The sequence below is a fragment of the Phaethon lepturus genome, unplaced genomic scaffold (assembly GCF_000687285.1).
Source record: "Phaethon lepturus isolate BGI_N335 unplaced genomic scaffold, ASM68728v1 scaffold14375, whole genome shotgun sequence".
Lineage (NCBI taxonomy): Eukaryota > Metazoa > Chordata > Aves > Phaethontiformes > Phaethontidae > Phaethon > Phaethon lepturus.
The window spans coordinates 3,052-3,259 of NW_010542821.1; the positions used below are offsets into that span (position 1 = coordinate 3,052).

The following is a 208-nucleotide window of genomic DNA, read 5'->3' on the forward strand; positions in this document are numbered from 1 at the left end:
ACAGCTGTTTATGGTCTTTATTGTATTTCCTCCATGTGTCCTGCCCCAAATCTTCTAACTTTTCATGTTCATACTGTTCAGTCTTCTAACTTCTCATGTTCATGCCTTTCTTGTAAACGTACAAGAGGTCAGTCACTCAAAATACCTCTGTTGCAGGGTTAATGCAGAAAGATGGTTATGCAATTTTGTTGCTTAAAGGAAAGAGTGT

The 208-nt window shown here is 38.0% G+C and overlaps 1 protein-coding gene across 1 annotated transcript in view; it reads left to right on the forward strand.

Moving 5' to 3' along the window:
* Nucleotides 1-208, forward strand: part of SUV39H2 (suppressor of variegation 3-9 homolog 2 (Drosophila)) — a gene marked incomplete at its 5' end in the record, with an annotated part of 7,074 nt that overhangs the window by 2,510 nt on the left and 4,356 nt on the right. The window lies entirely within an intron of this gene.